At 34.8% G+C, this 24,468-nt stretch overlaps 1 protein-coding gene and 1 pseudogene across 1 annotated transcript in view; both read left to right on the plus strand.

Moving 5' to 3' along the window:
• Positions 1 to 19,428, plus strand: part of LOC100718140 (small ribosomal subunit protein eS1-like) — a 68,468-nt pseudogene extending 49,040 nt beyond the window's left edge.
• The window catches only part of Cntnap2 (contactin associated protein 2), a 1,917,858-nt gene that overhangs the window by 49,678 nt on the left and 1,843,712 nt on the right, over positions 1 to 24,468 (plus strand). The gene's annotated exons all lie outside the window — the stretch shown is intronic.

The raw sequence follows: 24,468 nt of genomic DNA on the forward strand, positions 1-24,468 counted from the left end.
TATTAATTGATAGTATGATGGGTACTGGCAAATGGGCTAATACCAGGTGTTTGTCTAATAAAACTCTATATCATGAGAGGAAGGATAAGGTGGGGTTATTCAGTTAGGAATGAAATTCACATTAAAGCTCTGGTTTAAAAGAAATAGACAGAAATACACTAACTAGATCTGGTCCCAGAAAAGTGTGATGTTTGTAGTTTAAGATAAAGATTTATTATCATTAGAGATTCTGGGGAAAAAAAGGTAAAAAGACAGAATGTCAACAACTATGAATGACTAAAATAAATTTTAAAAATTCAGAAATTTCAGGGCAATATATGTTTTTGGGAAAGCATTATTCAGTTTACAAAAATGGGGATAAGGCTGTAAGTAGTATCTATGTGTTTATTCTCATTTAATTCTAAGTTGGAATTCCACTGTATTATGACAGTTGGTCTGTATGTCTGTGTCTCTTTTTCCCTTTGCAAACTCTCTGTTAGTGTCTCTCTCTTTTACTATTGCATCATTGAATGCAGCCTTAATGTAAGATTTTAGAAATTAAATATTTTGTAGCATTCAATAATGTCTCTAGTGGGAGTTATGGAAAATACTCAGAAAAAATGAAGTGATTCAGTTCTAAAATAATCTTGCACTTTGCACACCTACAGTCATTACTACCCTAGGGGAAATTAACATGCACTACATATGCAAATATGTACTGCTAAAACTTATTTTAGGTTTTCATCCTCATTATAAAATAAAACAAAGTACAATGTGCCTTTCCATGTTCCTGTTCCACATGGACAGATTTTTTTCAATCTTAGTATAGCAAATAAATAACGTATGTAGACCTCTTTTCCTACATATTTATACTAAGCAATGTTGTTTAACAAGTATTTCCATATTACCTAAATTATATCCTGAGCTCTAAGTAATATGAAGATAAGTCACAGTATATAGGAAGTTGCATGTACCTTATATACTATGGTCCCATTTTACATAAAGTATGTAAGCGTGAGTGGCTTTTGGTACCATTGGTGGTTCTGAAACCATTCTTGGTGCAAACCCTCTTTGATAGTGAGGAATGATTGTTCTGGTTAAGAAATATTTCCAAGTTATGTAACAAATACGTCTTCATAATGTCTCATAAGCATGTTAAATCAGGACACATTGTTTATAATTTTGTTTTTGTACTGTAAATATTGAAGACTCTCACATATTTTATAATTGCAAATAATGGGATGACCTATTCCTTTCTTTATATATACATCTTAATGCTTTGAGATTTACTCTCTTTTTTATAAGATAAAAAGCAAAATAATACAGATGAGGGACGTTTGATATACAGAAAAAAGCAAAAGGGAGAGAAATAAATTTTGCTTCAGGATCTACAACGTACAATGAATGCTGCTTGTTGTCACTTACTGGAGGACAAGTTAACAGAAAATTGACATATTCAGTGACAAAAAAAAAACTGAGAGAAATGTAAGTTCAACTTAAAAAGGATGAAAATCATGGAATATACTTACTTGATAATCTGTAGAAATTCTTTGCAATACTGGGTTCTGTATCCGCATATTCATGACTCATTTCCATCGTTCGCATTTTTGGTATACCTCTTGTACTCGAAGCATTGATTTACCTGCCTGAGATTTGAAAGGAAATGATTCCAATAAACTATTAGTCTTCATGAAATCCATATTCTGATGTGACTTCACCAGACCTAGGCACTTCGTAAATTTGTCACTGTCTCTCTTAAGTCAGTCAACAAGCAATCATGGGCATTGGCTGCAAGAGCATCAGAGATGTGCTGTGCTCTCTGGCCTGCTGTGATAACACCTGCTGCTTCACTTTGGCCTATTCTGGCACTACTCTTTGGTTACACCCTGCTGTTCTTCCATGCACTTTCTTCAGAAGTTGTAAATTTTGGATGACACTAAAGTCTGTAGTGTTTCCAGAACTGAAGATCTGGGTGGTATTAAAGGGTAACAGGGCCTCTGCAAGAGCACATTTCTCTTGACTAAGTTCTTTTGCTGTATTGATTTAGTGTGAAGAATTCTGGGATAGCCTTCAAGATATTTTTCCCTTTGGCTCTTAAAAAATAATCTTCAGCATCAACAAGGGCATCTGGTTCCAAGATAAAAGAAATCATCTAATAATTGGAATACAAAACGTTCTCTATATTTTAACAGCATTGTTTTAGAATTGGGTCCAGAAATGCCACAGAATTCTCTTCTTTGGGTGATCATCTCCTCCGCTCTGAGCAGTAAGAGTGAAACCCTGAACTGAACCAAGCAGGTGCTGTACAATTACTTCTAAAGAATGCCCGGAATTCTTGGTTACTATTCTTTCTTTGTTACTCCATAAGTTGCCTGTAACACATATCTTACGTGGCTTTATTTCTTAGCATCCATTATCGAAATCTGTAATTTCTAGATGAGAACATGGCTTAGTGGAAGAATATTTGCTAGCTTATAAAGGGCTTTTACCTCGATCCTTAACACTGGAATAAATAAGTAATTAATTTCATTATGGCTACTATAAAGTTCGATGGGTTCAAGAAAGTATAAGAAGAAAATTATTTTCAGTTCATTATATTCTTGTTTTGCTTCACACAACATGATGTGCTAATTTGGGGCATATTTGATTAATACTTTCAGATCCCTTCTCCTGGAAGCAGTGAGATTGATTTAGTACTAAAGACTATCAATATGTCATCCTATGTGTAAAATAACTAAATTTTTTTTTTCTGTTTTGGTAATGCTACTTTTTGTAAGTTTCAGGTAACAGACTTCATTGTGAAAAAATGAATATATGGAGTTATTCTTCAAAAATACCAAATGTTACATTAGAAATAGGGAGAGTTTTCCATAAGAAAAATGCACAGAAACAAACAAGCAAAATTATTCTTTCAGTTTAGAGCCCTGAAGCCTATGATTTGTTCTGCATCTAGGCCCAAGCTCATGTACACACACACACAGATCTGATGCACTGCAGCCGGTTCCCTGCCAGGTAAACCTACACCTCACTGAAATCCATTAGGAGGCTTATCACTGGGCATGACTTGGATGCATCCTGGACCCCCACACACAGCCTGGAAATTAATAAAAGCTTTTGTAAAACCCAATTTTTCCTAGTAGAGATAAAACAATTGATGTGTCATTCATTTAAATTTCAAAGTAGTGGAATTACCCACTTCTCCCTGATCACCTAGCTAAGGTAGGTATCTCAGAGAACTAGTTTCCAGAGTTAGAAATGAAGGGATGATCAGGAGGGAAGGATGATTTGTGAGGGAATTAGGAGTTACAAGGAGAAAGTTTTAGGGGTGCCATCCAGGCTCTTCTGGGCAAGGAATGACAGTAGAGGTCTTTATGTGGCCAGAAACTTTGAGTATGACAAATGAATAAAAACAGAATTTTAATATTAAGTGACAGTGATTGTTTGTAGTGCAACAATTGATAATAGCTAAATCTTGGAAACAATCCAAATGTCTGATGTGGTATTTTTATATAATGGAGTACTACTCTGCTATAAAAAGGATAAAGTCCAGTCTTCTATAGGAAAATCAATGACATTAGAGACTACACTCACAAATTAAAAAGAATCAAAGTCACACGTGTAAACATTGTATTGTTCCCCTAGTGTAAAAAACTGAAAAAGCAAATAAGATTGAAAATCTACAATAGAAATTGTGAAAGAGAAGCAACTGCTCAAAAGAAAAGAACCACTGAGACAGATGAAAGAAGAAAAGAAGGAAGGGAAAAGAAAAAAGATATATATATATATATATATATATATATATATATATATATAATAACTAAGGTAATTATATTACTCATGTCTTTTAGTTTATTAAAAATGGTTTGTGCTCATATTGTTTGATCAGTTATGCAAGTCTATATCTAATAATGTGAGCAACTACTTTGATGATAACAATATACATTGTTAATTTTCTATTATTTTAAAATGCTATATCATTGTTGTTATTGCTTTTATATTGCCTTTAAAATAAAAAATATTAAGTGATGGTGGAGAGAAGGGGTAGAAATGAACTTAAATAACTACAAAACTATAAAATTGTCAGCTAATTTTCATTGTCAAAGGAAGGTACCTCGGACAGCTAAGTGACATACTAGTAATTCCAACAATTTGGTAGCCTGAGGCAGATGAATCAGAAGAATTTTGAGCCCCTCCTGGGTAGTCTAACAATTAGGAAACGTTGCCTCAGATGGGGGAGAATAAAGAAATAAAAAAGATTGGAAGACTGATGGCTTGGTGAGAACACCCTGGGTTTGATCCCTAGTACTGCAAAAAGAAGGAATGGGGGGGGGGGAGAGAGACAGAGAGAGAGACACAGAGACACAGTGACACAGAGACAGAGAGACAGAGAGACAGAGAGAAGGGAGGGAAGAAAGGGAGGATGAGAGGGAGTTGAGAGAGAGAGAGAGAGAATGAAAAACATGGAGGGAGGGAGAGTATATCATTTGATTTTTAATTCAGTGATCTAAAGTACCTGACACACGAGCCAAAGCACAATTCCCTTTGCAGTTTATGCTTATGGGCCGTTACTGAGAAAACCTGAAAATCTATAAAGTGTATTCAAAGCATCAAGAAATTGCCTGAAAGAATCTCTGCTTCAGTCTCTGTCTAGTGACATCAAGGAAACCCAGCGACCAGGACAAATGCAAAATTGAACAGTCTGAACCAGGCTTTAAAAATTGAGGAATGAGTGCCCCAGACTTTTCTAAAATTAATCATTGAAGAATATAGATGAGTGAAAGGTAAAAATTAAATTTAGGAGGAAGAGAATCTTTTGTTATGAGACAAACATTTGAAATGACAAACAGTTTTGTGCCATTACAACAAATTTTATCACATAGTACAATTTCTTTTAAGATATACTGTGAAATAATTTTGAGAGAAAGCAACAGTTTTCTGTGGGGATGCTACATTTTCTCCAATTCCAAACCATTTACACATAAGCAGGATTTTACTTAAACAGAGGAGCAGTGATTGCCAACGCCTCAATTCTGCACGTTGTTGGATGTCTTGGCATCTAGAATAAGTAACAGGAAAAATGCCCGGAGGAGGAGTTTGGAGGCTTGGTGTAGCTATTTCACTTTAATGATTACAATGCTGCTAATTCTCAGCCTCTTTGACGACATACTTAGGTTTTAAGTAGCCTCGCAATTACAAATGTTGCCTTTAGCTACTGCTAAACCCTCCTGAATATTTATCAGATATTCTGAGCCTTTCTCCATGTTGACTTTCATTTTTCCTTTCTCCGCTTTCTTTTCCCTTTCTTTTTCTTTCTTTCTCTTTTTTCTTATCTTTATGTTTTTAAATTTTGCTTTTCATTCTCTCCCTTTTTTGTGTAGCAGCAGTTGTTAAATTTTTAAATTAAAATGTAGGGGTTTTATCAAAAATAAACTTGTTTTATAGATAGTTTCATTTAAGTATTAATGATTGTTTTTAAAAATCCAGTATTAATGTGTCATTATTTTCTTTGCATTATCAGTTTCTCCTGGGCAACTTAAAATGCATATAACCAACTTTTTCAATTACAGTGTTTTAGTTTCTCTCTCTCTCTCTCTCTCTGTGTGTGTGTGAGTGTGTGTGTGTGTTTGTGTGTGTGTGTGTGTTTTCTATTCTTCCTCAATCCACAATCTCTGTGCTCAAGGCACCCTGGAAGAAGTAGTGATCTCTGTGGTTTCTGTTTTACCAATCATACCAACTCCTAAATTGTCTGTATTGGATTTGCCGTAATGTAATATTTGGAGTTGGGTATCATTATTCTCAAGTTATATATTAAAGTAAACTAAAACATAAAGTTCAGAGATGCTAAATGATACCACCAGGATCAATAAGCATTAAGAAGAGTTGCTGAGACTTAAGATCCCAGCAAGGTCCCTGGCTGAGTCCTTTTGAAGCTACCTGCGCACACAAGCAGGAGGAAAAGGAGCGGTCTGTGCTACCACGTCTTCTCTCCTGTCTAGGCGTTGCTTACCTCCTTCCTCACCAGGGTTATTCTATGAATTTCCAAGAACCATTTTATACTATTTTACTGTGTAGAAAATTTCATGATTTCAACTCAGAGTTTAAAGCATGCGCTTCTCTAAAGTGTACAGTGGTTATTTCATGTAGCTTTGAAAACAGCATGATAAAAGCCCTGAAGTTTGTCAGGACACATGGACCGTTTCCTTTATTTTAGAATTCATGATGCCAAAGCAGTAGAAGGACGCTAAAATGTAGGACCAGGATTTTTCAAAGTTGCTCCTAAACATGTCTGATATTTAGGAGCAATATTTTAAGATTCATTGATGTCAACTTCCTGTTGGAAAAGATTATCCCGGGTAGTACAATGCTAATTTTTGAAATAATTGTTTCTAAAAACAATGCCACAAGATTTAACATAGAATAATGGCTGAAAATCTGAAGTATTCTTCATTTTACACTTTTTCCATGCCTCTATCATAGCAGAATACAGTTTAACCTTAAAGAAAGGAGCAAGGCAGTGTGGCAAATGACTGAACACTTCGATTGTTTGGACTCAAACATTCCAAATGAATATTACATTGACTCCAACTGTGGTTTGATGTTTATAGGGCAAAATAAGTGTGCCTTTGTATCTTAGATTCAAGGTTTTGACCATGAATGAATGTTACATTTTATGGTCAGTGAATTTCATAAGACTTGTTACACAAACCATAAATGACGAGTGCAGATTTTGGAAATTACTGGTCACCTCAGTCTTATGCAAATTGACTTTGTGGCATTCATGACCTTTTCCTCCAGGAGCTGATTTAATATTCCACAATATAGCACGTGTTCTCCCCAGATTCCCTTTTTATAGAATAGCGAGGAACATATGTTCTCATCCTTTTTATTATTTCTGGATATATTTTAATGCCCATGCTACGCAGAAAGTTACCTTGCCAATCCGTGGACTGCAATTTATAGCAGCCAGTGGTCACAGAAGCAAAGGAGAAAAAGTAGAATTTATATTAAAAAGCAGAACAAATATACTTCTAGAATATTCCATTACTTTTTTTTTCCCTGACAGCAAACTGATGAGCAGCTGACTAGAAATAACTGTGTATTAGTGTGAAAAATGTTCTCAAAGCTAAAGCAGGTGTTCTGTGACTTTTGTTTGATTAATTTTGCCTACGTAACTTACAACATTAGTCTAATGATCTTTCCTGCAGCCTTTAATGACATCCCCATAAGAATCTTTCTGAATAATGAATATGCATTTGGGAGACTCCAAAAACTTTAGATATGTATATATTATTTGTGTACATTTCTATTCTCGGAACATTAGCAAACCCACTTTCTGTGCAAACAGGAGCAATATTTTCTTCTGGTATGTTACATCTTCCCCCAGTACTCAGAATTAGTTCTTCTAAAACAGAAATACCAACTATTAGTAGTCTTTTAAGTGCTTGCAAGCAGATTTTCACAACTTTTCCTATCACAAACCATACCTATACCCTTCCTTAGTTCATGTCTATTGTGCTGCTTTGACTGACTCCACAGGATTCAGGGAAGATCTTTTTTTTTTTTTTTTTTTTTTTTTTTCTGGAACAGTGGATTTATCTTTTTCATCACTGCCTTTATATTTTCAATTATTGATTTGAAAAGTTACTTTCCTAATCTATCTTCACTCTACTGGATTTACTAAGCCTCCATGCCTGATTCAGTTTCCTCTCATTGCTCTAGAATCCCAACTCATGACTTACTTATGTACTTCTTGTAAGACCACATTGAGCCTCTTCCAAATTTGTCAGATTTTCACTAAAACTTCTATCTAAATCCTATTCTTTTTCTATGTGTTATCAGAATGCTACTTTTCCTTATGCCATTGTCTTGGATCATTGTTCTTGTTTCTTATTCCTTTCACTTAGTGATTGCCATTAGGAATTTCTGCTTTTCCATGAGTTAGTTTTATGATGTTAGAACATCTATAGTTGTTCATAACAATCAACTGTTTTAGACAACTACAGGTCTAAAAGGCTGACTCCTGCGATGGTATATATGTACACTCTATGCTCGGAAAAACCTTCTTCATTTTGTAAATGTGTGGCATGCCTGGTATCTCCACTGTTAGCTGTAGAGAGAAAGACCTTTGAAATTCATCTTCCATCCCACAGTCTGGAGAGGAGATACCCACAGTTGTTGCCTGGAATTCAGTGTTACAGAACTCTTCCCTGGTCCACTCAGTCATGGACTCAGTTAAAACTGAAGTACCCTCCATTGTCCTTACAACCACTCTGTGCGTGCTAACTGGAGAATGGGGGGACTTTCTTGGCTCCCCACGTTTTTTTCCTGGTTTTATTTACCTTGCCCCTGGGAACATTCTGCCTAATAAAGATGGTACCCCACTGGGAAGGCCAGTTCACTGATTCCTGAGGAAGCATCTGCAGAAGTGTTATCATAACTTCAAGGAAAATAATCACCCCAGCCAAATGCATTCCGGGTCCTCTACCACAACACATCCCCTACCACAATGTTGATGGCTCTTTTCCTTGTAAACACTTCCTGCAGAGCAGACAAAGTCTGCATTTGCGTGGATATGAACTGGGTTGCTGTCCTTATACTATAAACAGCGCTGGAGCCATGAGGGTTTTGTCTAAACCAACTTAGAGCCCATTCTAACGTCTTCCCACCCACTCTTCCCTTTGTTTCAGCCTCTCTGTGACATACTGCCCCCAGGCTTTACCTTCTTATTACCTTGAAGTATACCCCTGTCCTTATGTTCTGAATCTTTCACTTCAGTTCGTACTATACACTACCTGGGGCCCTACACTGGGTCCAAGAGTGAATCTCTGTTGGATTCACTCTCTGGACTTTTCTTGTTTCTCAAGATCTCCAATATAAAAATCCTACCTAATTTATTTACTTTCTTCCACTTGCCTGATCTTCATTCCTCAAATCCTTCCTTTCTCCCATACTAACTGTTCAATATAGGTAAAAGCAAAACTATGAGCCATAAATACAGGAATTTAGTCTCTGTACTTGCTCTCTGGCTCCAATAATGTATAATATAATGATGGTAATGGTATGGGTCATTTGATAAAATGGTTTGAGGATATATCAGCAATCATTTAAATGGGGGAGACCTGTACAAATGGAGCGCAAGATGTTTAAAATAATTGAATTGGCAAAGCAGCGTACCAGCATTGTGGACTCTAACACAGACTAAGAAGATGCCAAACAAGAAGAGAGTGTAATTGTAAACACTGACACCTACTCTAGGGAATTAAAAGACTGCACAATACTAATATGCAAAATTACATTAGGGATTAATTAATTGATGAGTGTTAAGAGAAGGAACATTGGTTAATAGAATGCACTTTAACTTTTGTTTTAGTGTTCTGCTTTCTTTCTTCAGTCTCAAGCTCTGCTAAATACCACCGAACATTTACTGCCTTTCTCCTGAGGGCTTGAATTAGTTTCCCAGGTGGATGCGGGTACTTGATGAATGTTGATTGGAGTTGCTGAATACCTTACAAAGGAAAAGTGTGTGGCTTGTATGATAATTTAGTTGTCTTGATGAATTCCTCCTTTGTAGTTGAAAGAAGACAGTTTTAAAACATTAGACTTCAAAGAAAAGCAGGAGAGGGATTGAGCATTTATTAAACTACTTCATAATTGCAAGAAAGTGCTTTATAGATGTAGCCTAAATTAAATGAGACAAGGATAAGACACACTGCATTATTTATTATTTTGTAAATACTGCTATCTTTTTTCCATATTCACTGATATTTCAGCGTGTCATATTTCCAAAACTAAAGAAATAAAAACGTATTAATCGCTTCCCTAACATATTGTAAAATTCCTTGAACATAGGAGTTGTTTTGAATTCAAAACATAGATTATCACAGTGTTACCTATGTGATCAGTTTCCATAACCAACGTATAGTCATTTTATCACTCTGTAAAATAGCTTAAATATATAGGAAACACAACACATTTGTACTAAAATATATAAAAGAACTTACATTTTGAGATTACAAATATGAATAACACAAAATACTACTTATAGCATTATGAGGAAGAAAATAGGTTTGATTAAAGAAAGAGGCAGCAAACAGATCTACATGCCAAACCATCACTCTCTGTCTGTCTCTGTCTGTCTCTGTCTCTCTGTCTCTGTCTCTGTCTCTCTCTGTCTCTGTCTCTCTCTGTCTCTCTCTGTCTCTCTCTCTCTCTCTCTCTCTCTCTCTCTCTCTCTCTCTGTTTCTCTCTCAGTAAAATGCCAACACTGAGTTTTAGGAAAAGCAAGAAATATGTGCAAAGCTTTGTAAACTCTGCTTGTGGTTTCTGTGCTGTGAACCTCAAGGAGCACAGGGCATCACTGAGTGTTTTATCTCTCTCTAGAGACCAGGCTCACACCTGACTTGTGTTACCTGCTTTTAACAATGATAGTAAACTGCCAAGGGTTTGACTAATCAACACCCTGAGCTCTTCTTTATCACTTCACTTGGCTTGAAAAAATTATGGATGTAACTGGATATCATTTTCAGATTGAAATTTGCATTGTTTTTTTTTTTTTTTTGAATATAATGAGTTTCTCTCTGGTACTGAACATAGAGTGAGTTTTGCAAATCTTTTGTATGTTCCTGGATTTAAAAAAAAAAACTGTATTTCTGAAGTATGTGTTCCAGTTTAATTTTATCAGATAAAACTCAGTAAATTTTATTATGTCTTTACAAATGTTATCTACCAAATGAATCAAACCAAGAAAAATGAATTAAAGTTGTTTCTCCGTATTTTTCTTGCAGTGCTGATAATTATGGCTTAAGAACTTCATTGGTAGACACAGTCAGCTTTTCTAAGATTAGATCTCTGTCAGTAAAACAGCTCTCCAAAGCATGCATATATATATGACCATTTATATATATGGTCTTATTTCAAATATTGTGCCTACACTTATGCTTTTGTATTTTCCTCTGCCCAGTTTACTCAAAAGTATTTGCTGATATTTCCAGAAAGGAAGAAGATGTTGTCTGCCTTTTACTTACTTTTTCCTACATTCCCCAAAGACAGCAGTAACACTAATAAAGTAACTTTTATTTTAATTTTATCTCTTCCCTGTTGTATGTAGCTTTCTCTCTGTGTGTTTTCCTCAGGAATTATATATTTTAAGTTTAATTTGTGCTCTTTATAAAATTGTGCATGTTACCTGGTAAATATTTTAATTATTATTGATATATAAAGATTATATTTAATTGAATTTTTGTTGTGCCTGGTTTAGTCAATGGTTAAGCCAGTCATATAGAAAATAAAAAGAACTTGACTCTTAAGGATTTCTTTCTGGTACTTACTTGTTTCTCTGTTGTGCTATGTAATTTGAAGTTAAATGTCTTCCACAGTTTTACTGTGGAAAGACAATTCCACATGGCATCTTTGGTCATACCATTTTCTCTGTCCAAACTCTTTCATGTCTGGCATCTAATATTATGGAAGACAAATTTGAAAGAGTCGATTCTTTTTTTTTTTTTTTTTTTTGATCATAGTTAGCAGGTTTCTTCTACTTGCAGGTTTATAACTTTATTTCTGAAATTCAATAACCTCCAAAGAGTATTTCTGTGTGGTTCATTTTCATGAAATTTATATTAGGTACCATTAAATTATGCACAACACATTTGGATGACTCACCTGTAGTGCACAAACCTAATAAATGTCAAGGTAGGGCAGGAAGCCAGCCTTTTATATCCTGTTTTGTACTCTTTCTCCCTCCATTACTTAGCTAGCCCTTTATATGAAAAAAATTTTAGTGCACTGCAAAGGTATTTGTTCATGTAGAAAAGATTTCCTTTTAACATAATCTTAAAAATACTTTCTAAAAAGTAATGTCCCTAACACTGTGGTCAGAAGCCCATTAAAGGTCCTTTTATAAATTCTGATAGAGGATAATTGTCTCTTGAATATCACCCACTGAATATCCTAACTCTGGAAAGGGAGAGAGGATGTAAAATAACTCCGAAACATTAGCGTTCTTGGTTGTGACACCCTCTGGTGTAACGGGAGTTGGGTCAGCATGAGGAACACTCCAGTGACATTACCCAGTGAGAGTGGCAGAGGAAGACATGCAGCTGGCCCCAAACAGGGAGGATTACTGTGCTCCACAGGCTGGCTGGGACAGTTCCATGTCATTCACAAAAGCAAGCGTCTTGATTACAAAAATCAGACCATATGCATATAGCTATGTGAGTTTTCGTGTCTTCCTTTCTTTCCTCTCACCCATTCTGATGTGATTTGGCCTATATAGGACATATTGCATTTTTCTTTATTTTTTCCTCTTCCTTACATCTTCTTATTCACATTCTCTCGCTCTTCCTTCTCCGTTCCTCCCTCCCTCCCTGAATCCACCTCTGCAAACTTTTCTAGGTGTGCCTTTCTGATCAGAAATTCAGTGACCAGCACAGAACTCCCTCTCTCTCCTTCACACATACATCAGCTCATTTTCTACCTTCCTAGTACAAAGCATGGATTGTCAAGAAACACATAATTGTGTAATCAGAGAACAATAATAATAGAAGATTGACTTTCTATAATTTTGCAGTATGCTTATTGTTGCTAACTTGCTATTCTTCGTTTGTTATTACAAACATAAGTAGCAGAATTCCTTAGAGTTTTTGGTAGTTTTTTAAGGTCACAATTCCCACCCTTTCTGCACAGTCTGAGGTCCACATGACGATATAGATCCACTGATATATCTTAGGATGATATGCATAATGAAACCCTATTGGTGTATGTTTCACAAATGACAAAGGCGAATTATCTAAAGAAAATTTTCCACATTGAAAAAGACTCAGAGAAAATATTCCAGACCAAATTTTGTGTAGCCATTAATATTTAATTCAGCCCATTAATACTTTTGCTACTTGATAGATGCGAAACTGGAAATAGTACAGTGAACTTTTTCAATGCACCATTTTTGGAATGATCATTACCATATCTGCTATCCTGTCCAGAACTCAGGGTATACTAAGAATACCGGATACCTTAGCAGTCAGTTAATCTAAGTCTTCTGTTTTTCAGGCATGAAAACTGAGGCTCAGAAAAGGCAAATTTGTTCTAAGTAGTGATTAAACTTGTACTTAACTGACAGATTTAAGGACACTACATGCCAAGATTCTTTGTCAAATCATCTTCTGTGTCCTATAATTTATGGCTTAGATATGTTAATGTCTTGTAAGGGAACTTTGATAGCTTTTAAAACTCATCTGGTTCTAAGGTGATTCTAAGTAATGTATCATGTCTGAGGTTATGCTAATACATGTCTCATATAATTATTCTCAGTAGAGAAGTTAAAATAGTTGAAAAATTGGGACTGGGGCTTTAGCTCAGCGGCATAAGCACCTGTCTTGCAAGCACACAGTCATGAATGCAATCCGTTGTACCAAAAAAAAAAAAAAAAAAAGGATTAAAAAAATAGTTGAAAAATTGTTCAGTCAGCGCACCTACAACCAACTGAATAATTAAAGTTTATTTATTTTGAAACATATTACATGAATAGACCAGAGGACATCAAACCTCTGAGTTATTGAGCTCCTATCTGGTAGAAATCAATTTGACATTTCAATTTTGTTATTTCTAGGCCACATGAATGATGGGGTAACTATGATGGATCAGTGGTTTTCAACTGAGTGGCTGCATATTGAATGCAGCCAGGTACAAATTAAAACACAGTCTCAAGAATCAGGGTCCAAGCAATGTTAGATTGAGGCATGAGTTCTGAAAAGTTCATTAACAGTTCTGCTAGTTATGAATGATCAAAGAAATTATGAACACAGTTAACTTTAATCTCAACACTTGGAAATATAGATAGATGTTAACTTTATTTGTAATCATGGGGAAAAATTGAAGGGAAAAATGTTCCAATTTCAATATTTTAAATTACCTATGGTAAAAGAATTTGGGCTCCCTAATCCAATCTGAAAATAATACCGATGTTTGTCTAATGAAATATTTACAAGAATTAGATTGATCATTTTTAATGCATTTTACATCCTTGATAGCAAATATTCAATTGTTCTTAGTTCTGAAGATGATACGTTGTTGATTAATGATACTTCAAACTCTACTTGAAAGTTTCTCAGTCATATATGTAATCAAGGATTACATTAGTTTTCCAATTTGTACCATATATAACTTAATTTAAAATAACTATAGCTACAGTTATTTTTTAGAGGAAATAGCTATTTTGAAGTAAATTATATAAGTAAAACAAAGTGTTAGTATTTGCACAAATCATTTTAAAATTAAATGTTTATATATTTATATAATTGTTTATATATGTTTATATATTTATAAAATTAAATATGTTTACATATTTATTTAAATATCATCAAAGAGAATGTTAAGGATGATATTCTCTCATTTGATCTTTAATTTGAAATCAAATAAAAAGTGAAAGATTTTGAACCATGACATGATATTTTGCAGGTGTGACTGAGTAAAAGTTCTTGAAAGTCAGGTAAAAATTTCTTGGCATTTCCAACACTCATATGCAATTTTTGAACATGTGCACATACAAAATATTCATTTGAAGCTTTACCACATTTTTATTTGAAGTCATTTACAGCTTTTTTCTATAGAAAGCACTCTTTTAAAAGTGTGAAATACTGCTCAGTCTATGGCTGTCATATCTCATGGTTCGTCAGCACATGATTCCATAAATTATTTTAATGGAACAATAATTTTCTTATCTAAGCTTGCAATTTTGTGGTTAATCTCCTTGGAACATATGTTCAAGACACGGAAAAAAGGACTGTGACTTATAGTGTAGGTTAATAGCGGAGATAGGCTTCAAGGCAGGGATTTCCTCCCTGAACCTCACTAAGAACTCAGGGAAATAATACAAATTTCACTAATCAGTTTATTGACTAAAGGTGGAGCATTATCTCTGTTGTCTTTCTTAAGTTCAATGAGGAAGCTGCTCTGGCTATCCCATGGGTTAGGAGATAAATTATACCTGTGTTCCTGACTTTCTCTATGTCTCCTTGAAGAGCAAATAATGAGCACTGTCATTATGAAAATTTATTGCCTTGGAACGCTTGTGGTACTGCAGCAAAGATGTGCTGAGCACTTTGCTTTAGAAGAGCTTGTTTCTTAGTGCCTGTGCTAACATGGCCTCAGCTAATTAGCAAACTCCACTAGGGAAGTTTTCCCATTGCCATGGCTCTTTGCTAACCCTAACCCTAACGCTAACCCTAACCCTAACCCTAACTCTAACCCTATGGAGCATCCCAGTTGTACCAAACTCTTTTAACAGACAAAGCAGATGCTATACGTTCAGTTCCCACCTTGAACCATGATTCAGCCACTTATATTTAGTAATGATATAGCATAGCAAGCATTCTAAAAACTTTTACAAAAAACAGGAAGCACAATAGAGGTTTTAACACTCACATTAAAGTTCAAAGATGTATCAGACATGAATCACAAAGTGACAAGATCCTGCTGCTAACAGACATCATTTTCAAAGACATCATTCTTTTTACCAATAGGAGAAAAACCCTTATCTTGTCTTCCTTTCTGCATACACATTTCAAAATTATTAATAAGAATACTGTTTTGGTTTCCTTTAATGCACTTTCTGAAATTAAGTGGATAAAAAATGCTAAGTATATATTATAAAGAGACAAATAGTTGATAAATAGATAGATAGATAGATAGATAGATAGATAGATAGATAGATAGAATGGTACCGGCTACAATTTTGGCAAAGATGGCTGCGTCTATGTTTGTGTGAGGAAGATGGCTGCCCTGGTTTTGTTTGTCATTTGATGTGGAGTTTGTCACTGGAAATAAAATTTCACTGGAAGCTTTTATTTGTGAACTAAATTGTTTACAAACAGAAACTTTCATGAATCAAATTATTGCTGTATTTGTATTTAATGTGTATATTACAATAAGTAAATTTTAACACAGCAATATCTGAGAGATTGTAATTGTTGAATTCACCATCTACAGTTGTAGTTTAGTCAAGTTTATTAGGTGATATATCTTTGGTACATTTCACATCAAATGTATCTTCTGACTCTATTGTTTAAAAAGGATAACCACTTGTCATATAAAAATTTCAGCCAGACTAAAGCCACATTTTAGCTCTTTTTCCGAACCTATCAATAAATCAGAAATTATACTATTTCTTAGTCAGTTCTAGACTTAAGCTGGGAAAAATTTAAATGTAGGCCTATCTGTGACTTTTCAGCCATAACTTAGGGAGTTTAAACTTACGGAAATAAGAAGAGAAATTATTTTTATGCTACTAAAATTATTTTCATTTGAAGTTCATGATGCTTCATTTTTCCAGCCATCAAAAACTGCTGCCTCCTCTGACTCAGTGTTGACTGTGAGAGGAGGCAAAACGTAGTAGGAAGAAAATAGACCTGGAGACAAGAAAAGTGCAAGCATGCCTCACTGAATTCTACCCCCAGATGTGCTACTGGTCACTTCCCCACCTGTGGCTTCCACTTGTAAATATACGCACAACCATTCGAAAACGTAATTTTGAGTCTATGAATGTGTTTTGAATTCCATTTTGTCACTTTAAGACAAAGTTAGGTAATTATCCTACAAGAAAGACTGTAGCTGGAGTCATTCTCCAGCATTCTCATTTCATCCTTCCTTTTCTGAAACAGATGTTACAAGCACGTTGAATGTTTTCAGGCTCAGAGAGATAAAAGTTTCTCAGCTAGCTGCAGTGTTATGCATGGTTTCAAACAAGGGGTGCATTTTTAAGGGTGACTTGATTTTCTTTTGGGAAAAAAAAACCAGTTTACATTGAAACATTAAATCAGGTGCAGCCTATCAGCCAACAAAGAAGTAACACTCGAAAGGAAATTAAGCAGAGGATACTGCACAAACCCTGCAAAATCAAATACGCAGAAACCTCACACATTGAGCAGGAAGGTCATAGGCTAAATAGTGACTGACAGAGCCTCAAACTGCTTTCATTCTTTCTTTGCACCTCTCGCTCAATGGCTTCTTCATAATTTCCAATTAATTCACTCCTTCTATTTGCAATCTCTTTTATTCTGCCAATAATGATTTAAAAGTGTATTAGATGGAAGATTCAATCATGTTTTATAAAGACTCCTTTTTAATTGGTTTTGGTATCCTTGGACTGCCTTGAAATTTTGAAGAGTGCAGAATTTACTGAACTGAAAAGATGTTGCCACATCAGAGTCTTCAAAACCGTAATTGCCGTGCTCTTCAGTGACCAGCTGGTCCAGGAAGTACGAGATCCTCACTGGTTTCCTGCCAGTAGGAGTTGTCCAGGCATATCGCCTGGGACCTTGGACTGTATGACCACAATTTGGAGTCCAGAATTATGCCAGGATTTAAAAAGGAGTTTTCTTTAACGCTTAATTTCTCATTGTATTTGAACTTTCTTGTAAAGAGCCCAGAAACCTATAAGTCAAACACATCTTTAAATTCAGTTTTACCTAAAGAAATCATTTTGAGATTTTGTTTGTCAATTTAATTTTTGTTTTAAATTCAATTTCCCCAAATGTATTCGATGCTTCTTAGAAATAGCAAGAGCTTGATTTGAATGGTGTTAGATCTGAGGCTGCTTTTCATGACCTCTTTTTAACTGTCATATGAAAGCCACCCCATGGATGGTGATCCTTAACCTCTACTCCTCCTCAGACCTATAATTGATGGCTGTGATACTTCTGCTGTTTTATGTGTTCATGAAATTTAACTTCAGCCCTTTAGAGCTTTAGAAAGCTGTAAGAACAGATATTTGCATATAAATGTAGACAGTGTACACACTGTTATGGCCTAGAGTTAGTAACTGAGTACATTAACTAATACTGCTTAATCTTAGAAGTCATTTGACAATCCCCACAGTTTTCATTCTGTTAACATGAACATTTACAGAAGGCTTTTCTGTGACATTATCCTATTTATTTGAGATGTGAAATGAAGTGAATATAGAAACTTATATAGATATTAATTTATGTGTATCATGACAGCAATCAAATTCTAGCATGTATACACTAATTACTACAAGAAAAGCAAGCTAGAAAGAAATATCAGGCAAGTAGACGCAATATTCACACTGGCAAAGAGGAGATGCTTATTTTGGTTTAGATTTCTGTACTTTATCAATGTAGAGGGAGCATAGGAGGGGAAAAGCTGATCTCCTCAAAACAGTGAAAAGTAAAGAGAGTCGATAGAGGAGCTTGAAGGGAGAGATACCCTTATAGTCAAGCCCACAGTGATCTGCCTCTCTGGTTAGACCAAACCTCCCAAAGCTAAGTCATCTACAGCACTCCTATGATCCAACTGCCTTCCAAAATCCCCAATGATGAGAAGATGAGGCTATTGGGGTCATGAAGATACAAACCATAATAGAGGGTAAGTATTTAAGAGAAGCCTGAGCTTCTAAAGTTCAAGAAAATTGGACAAAGTATTGTATATAATTACATATGTCTAGCATAAAATATATCATTATATAATCAGAGGAAAGTTACTTCTGTGGAACCAGTTAACGGATAGATAGCACATGGCATTTAGAAGGAATAACAAGAAATTTTGCATTGTGCATAAGATTTATCAAAGGAAAGCAATCTTTGTCTCTCAATATCCAATATAACAGATGTGTATTCATGTAAGAATGCATGTAAAGCAGCAAGAACAGGCCCTTTAAAAGTTGGCAAGAAGGGAGCCAAGGGAAAAGTGGTGGATCCATTTTCTAAAAAAAAAAAAAACTGGGATGATGTGAAGACACCGGCTTGGTTCAACATAAGAAATACTGGAAAGATGCCAGTCACTTGAACTTAAGGAACGAAAATAGCATGGATGGGCTCAAAGTCATGCTGATTTGCAGAATGCTGAATTTACTTTTAGGAGATTCAACCTAATTCCTGAAGATTTTCAGGGCAAAAACTGCCTGCCTAACTTTCATGGCATGGATCTCACCAGTGACAAGATGTGTTCTATGGTCAAACAATGGCAGACCATGATCGAAGCTCATGTTGATCTCAAAACTACCGATGGTTATTTGCTCCATTTGTTCTGTATTGGCTTTATTAAAAAATGCAATAAGCAGCTACAGAAGACCTCTTATGCTCAACACCAACAAGTCCTCCAAATCTGGAAGAGAATGATGGAAATCATGACTCAACAGCTGCAGACAAATGACCTAAAGGAAGTGTCAATAAGCTGATTCTAGACAGCTTTGGGAAAGACACAGAAAAAGCTTGGCAGTCTATTTATCCTCCTCATGGTGTCTTCATCAGAAAAGTAAACATGCTGAAGAAGCCCAAGGTTGAATTGGGAAAACTCTTGGAGCTTCACAGTGAAGGCAGTAGCTCTGGAAAAGCTACCAGGAATGAGCCTGGAGCTGAAGTTGAATGAGCTGATGGTTATGAACCACCAGTCCAAGACTCTGTTAAAAATCCAGATTTTAACAGTGATAAATAAAATTCTATCTGTGACAAAAAAAAAAAAAAAGAGTCAGAAGAAGATTTTGGCTATTGTGGTATGACTGGAAAATGTCTCAGTTTCTTTGTTTGCTCTTAGTTCTAGACAGCTGCATTTTATTCCATGATGGCCATATTTTCACCATTTTATTGTGAGTACTGCAAGATATTAGCTCTAGAATATTAAATTATGTTGCATAGAGGTCTTTCAGCAGTGAACTTGCTTCATTTTTTCAAGAATAATACTACCCTTTTTAGGAGGGTGTTAGTATAAGGAAAGTTCTTCACTAAAGAAAAAGGGGAAGATTTGGAATTCTGTAAAATCTAACAATCGTTTTTGCTATCTTTTCTCCTTGTAATCTATTTTTAAAATGATGTCAAGGACACAATAGTATTCAAGCTAGAAAATGTTCTTAAAATTGTTTTTGATTGCTTGTAGCAAATAATTCCAGAAGAGACTAACAACAACTACAAACATGTATTATATATTGCATTATATTATATATTATATATAAAACAATATATAATAGATAAGGAATATACTATCTATTTGCAGTAGTTTAAAATTTGCAAAGTGTTTTCATCCAATAAATTTAAAGTCACCTGTGAAGATTGATAGGTAGTTAAACTGACCTTAGAAGCAGGTATGTAATTACAAAACTTTTGTTAATTAACGTGTGACAGCGTGATTGGAATTTTAATTCTATGAGTTAGACTGGGAGCTTCAGCTTTCCCAGTACCTGTAGATTTTTATTTCGTGATTGTATTATAAAATGTACTCAAGTCTTAGAGGTTTAATTACAGGATCACTAATTTGTTTCTGGCTGTATTAGACATGAGAATTAACTATAGCAGTAACACAATATTTACTCCTTGCTCTTCAAAATATGCATCAGCTTTACATTTTGTGGGGGGAATGCCTGACATAGCTTGAGAGTTTGTTGACTTCTTCGTCTTTCATTAAATTCCATGTAAACCAATCATGTTTTAGAAATATGTTTCCAATTAAAAATGTGTTTCTTGAGATTTCTTAGAAGCTTCAATATTCTTGTTTACAATTCAGAGATGGAACACTCCTTAGGTACACTTTGGAAATATAAGGAAAAGAACAACATCCTTGAGGGCACTCTGTCATACAATGTAAGTTTTAAATGAAAGACTGAGAAAATGGTGATGATTTCGAAAGAGTAGATGTGTGACTTGAATAACTGAGTAGTTTAAAAGTGAAAGATTTAATCACTATATTGAAAGATCAAAAGCTCGAGTATCAGAATTATAGATAAATTCTAAGCTCTGTCTGTCTCCCAGGATTTGCACGGCACATGTGTTTCATTGGGTATTTCTAGTCAAGTGGCAGTATTATTGGCTTTAAATATTCTTGAATATTTAAAACTAAATTTATGTTTTATACACTTGTTTTCTACCCTAGTTCAACTATATTAACTTATTCTCATATGTCTTCCATCTTCAATTTTATATAATGTATACATGAGATCTCCACTTGACCTCAGTTCATGTGGGTGGGAATCCTACAATATTGCCCAGTATATAACCTTTTTGGTGATACCCTGAGTATGAGCCTTCATCAGAACTAAAAAGAAGAAATATATGCCAATATAGAATTTTTTTGTCAAACTATACACTGTACCTAAGATAATGGTGTTAAATGTGAATTTCAAGGTAGTATTTTGGTGAGAAATGTTTCAGGACAGTAAGTGGACAGTTCTTGACATTTTTTAAGTAGGCGCATGGAAGTCTCCAAGCCATCTTCTCCTGCAAAAAAACATGTTAATTTTTAAAAATATGATGCCTTTTTCATATGTTTTACCTTATGTTCATTTTGTCCATACAACCAAAACCATAGCCTCCTTTATGTCAATATAATGACATTTTTCTCCAAACAAAGATGCTACTTGTAACTGTACATTCTCCATCATATCAACTAAATCAGCAAGTATGCATGCTAATACTTTCTGTAAAGAACCCCTTCCCTGCCACTTGTTGGAAACATACAATTTTTAGAGATGAAAAACTTTACATAGAACCAGATCTGCCGTGTCTTGAAAAGTCAACCTATATTTCAGTGAGGAAATTCTAGATAAGAATTGATTAGTCAAGACCGATTATAATGCACAGGTCCAAAATGTCATCCTACATATTGGAAGACAGATTGATGGACTGCGCCACAAGGGTGGGGCTAAAAAGCAGCTGTAGGACTCAGGAAGTTCTGACAAAGCTGTTCAGTGTAGGACAGGAAAAAAAAATGAAAGGAAGAAGAAATAGAAGGAAACATAGAGACCAAAAGTAAAAACAATAAACCTGCCAAGATGAAGAGTAAGAGTATTTACCGTAGGCGTTAATTGGGGCTACACTTTTTTCATTATTCAAAACTGAAAGCAAAAGATTCTATTTCGTCTTTTCTTATTTCTGCCTTTCAGCTCTTTTTTTCCTATTTGACTATTTCTTTCTTATATTTGGAAAAATCTCACTCGCATCCACCTCTGCCGCAAGCAATGACCCGCTAAGGAAAGCAGTTAGGTAAGTTTTACTTCTAAAATTTCCACCTAGTAATAGCAAAAAGAAGCTCTAAAGATGACTAATGGTATGAGCTGTAATTTCTGGTAGCATGAGCAATGGTTTCTTTTGGAAATACCTGTAACAGTTGGTGTTCTTAGTTTGGAATGATTTTAAGTTATGAGTGTGTGCTTTGCTTCTCCCAAAGAACCACCCTTTATTACTGTGCTGACTGACACCAAGCGTAGTCTCCACCTCATATTGAAACTGAAAAAGAATTTGAGTAATAAAAAATAAAAGGAGAAATGTATTTTGTCACCTGGGCAACTTGGATTAAAATATTTCAATTAAAACAGATCCTGGATGACCAACCCTAAAAAAGAAGAAGTCTCATGATGTACAGGAGGCCTCAACGTCAAAGTTCTGATAAAAAGTTCTCTGCTTCTATGGACTCCTAAGTGAACCTAGTTCTTTAAAAATGATCACAGAGCAGGGTATAGAGCTTATTGGAATCACTATGTACTCTTTTTAGCATTTTGAGATATGTACTTGTCTGAGTCCGTTGCTTATGGTATAGGCGGTATATATTATATAAGTCCCAAAGGAGAGCTTTACATGCCTCACAAGATAGAATCAAGAGTAGAAATGAACTAAGAACTGCCCAAGTTCCTAAAACAAAATTGACAGGTTATCTCTATATTCATTCTTTGATGTTTGTGGTTCTGGACCATGTGGTTTAAAAATATCAAACATGTACCAACCCACCAAGAATATAGTCATTGTATACTGCAAAGATTCACTAATGAGAAAGCTAAAAAATAAAAAAAAATAAGCAAAATAGATTTAAAATAAAAAAAGAGGTAGCAAAACTCAGACCCACTAAGCAGCTATATTATTTTAGATAATTTCAACTAAATTTACAACTTATATTAAAGTACCATAATTAGTGGGTGGTGTCAATTTTTTACAAAATATCATTGTGTTTCTGTCACTTCCCAACTCTTTGGCTGTTCTTCTTCTAAATTCCCATATTTTAATTTTCATCATGTATGCAGGTGTAAAGAATGTCCCATTTTCATACTGAAGTTAGTGAAGTGGACATTATAGGAAACGCATAACATTTGCTTCCGCTAAAGAAATGGACTCTCTCAAAGATTAAATAAAAGAATGTGCTGGTTCCCTGAGGGTTATTTGTCTTCTTGGAGCTCCACATAACTCAACACTAGAGCAAACATATGACTAAAGATATGTGTCAGTAAGATTTAGGCAAGTGTTTGTAATTGTCTTTGCTCGGTTTTCTCTCTAAGTATGAAGACATCCAAATTCCATTCTCTGTTTGAGGAACATATTTACTATTGTTTGGTGACAACCTGCATTTCTCCTTACCATCACATTTATTATTGTTTAATTAAATGGAGACAAGTCAAGTGGTTCAGAAAGAAACTAAGTAAATGAATCTCCCTCAGTCTTCATATAATTAATGGCATTCCCTGTGGACTGTACAGTTTACTAAATTACTGAGCAGAACTGCTTAAAATAAATGTATTTACATATTCTGAGTGAAGACTATCCTGGAAACTTTACATTGTTTGAAACTAAAATAAATACATACATCTTTTAAAAAGATGGCAATGTTAATGAGAATGGAAGCTATTGCTACTACCTTATTTCTGTGTCTGCATCCAGATTCCTTTACTCTATCATGACAGCAATTTTGAAATTAAAATAATTTAGCAAAAATAATACTACGAATTAAGATATTAAAAGGAGCATATAATAAAGATGAAGACTTGTCGCTGGGGGGAAATTAAATTTTATACTTCAGACTAGGCAATGTGCTCTCTAAAAGTAAATTTCAAGTGAAATTTCATATTGAATGGGTTATAATATATACATTATCATGACGAAATGTCTAACATAGCACCTTATGTATTTCAGGAGACTATTTTTTAATAATTAGGATTGATGAAAATCACAATAGATGAAAAGAAATTTCTGCTCCTTAAAATGCAAATTTGTACAGAAATTTCTTGTCTGTATGTCGTCTACAAGGATACATTCATAATGCTTCTCTATGAGGCCACCAATCCAGTAAAATCATCCTGACAAAGCAGGCAACGCCCATTAAGACAAAATCTGATGACCTCTAAGTAATTTTGTTTTTTGTGTTTGACTTAAAATATGTTCTACTTTAGCATATTTTAAACATTATCAACAAGGCTATTTTTCAAGGGCATATTGCACACTGAAATCATTGACCTAGTTGTAGAAAATTGTAAATGAGATTCTGTTGTGATTTTCTGTCAGAGCTCCTAACACAGACACACTGCTGAAATGTTGAACCATGCCAGCAAAGTTTTTAGTGGGAGGATCCATTTAGGAGTTCAAATAATTCAATTAAAATTGCAACTATTAATCAGTATAGAATACATTCTATAGAAAAAAAACACAGTACGTTGTACATAATGAAAGCTTTACATGAAATTATTTTCAGTTTCTGAAATGTTTTCATTCAGGTGGAATGAGT

This window comes from Cavia porcellus, unplaced genomic scaffold (assembly GCF_034190915.1).
Source record: "Cavia porcellus strain 051 isolate PalLab524CR breed Dunkin Hartley unplaced genomic scaffold, mCavPor4.1 scaffold_6, whole genome shotgun sequence".
NCBI classification, from domain to species: domain Eukaryota; kingdom Metazoa; phylum Chordata; class Mammalia; order Rodentia; family Caviidae; genus Cavia; species Cavia porcellus.